A 440-nucleotide genomic window follows, 5' to 3' on the forward strand; every position below is an offset into this window, starting at 1 on the left:
CATACAAAAGAAAAAAATCAGTAATAGAAAATAAGAACAAAGATAAAGCTCGAGAGAATAAAAGGGAGAGATAAAACATGAACAGAGAAAATGAAAAATAAAGTAAAAAAATCATTCAAAGAGAGAAAATAAGAACAAAGATAAAGCTCGAGAGGATAAAAAGAACAGATAAAGCACGAACAGAGAGAATTTTTTAAAAATGATAAAAAATAAAAAAGAGAAAATAAGAGCAAAGGACACAGATAAAGCAAGAACATAGAGAATAAAAGAAATAAAAAACAGAAAGAGAAAATACGAACAAATATAAAGCTCGACAGAACGAAAAGAGGCAGATAAAGCATGAACAGAGAGAATAAGAAATAAAAAACAAAAAGAGAAAATAATAGCAAAGATAAAGCTCGAGAGAACGAAAAGAGGCAGATAAAGCAAGAACAGAGAGG

Source organism: Penaeus monodon, chromosome 19, assembly GCF_015228065.2.
Source record: "Penaeus monodon isolate SGIC_2016 chromosome 19, NSTDA_Pmon_1, whole genome shotgun sequence".
NCBI lineage: Eukaryota > Metazoa > Arthropoda > Malacostraca > Decapoda > Penaeidae > Penaeus > Penaeus monodon.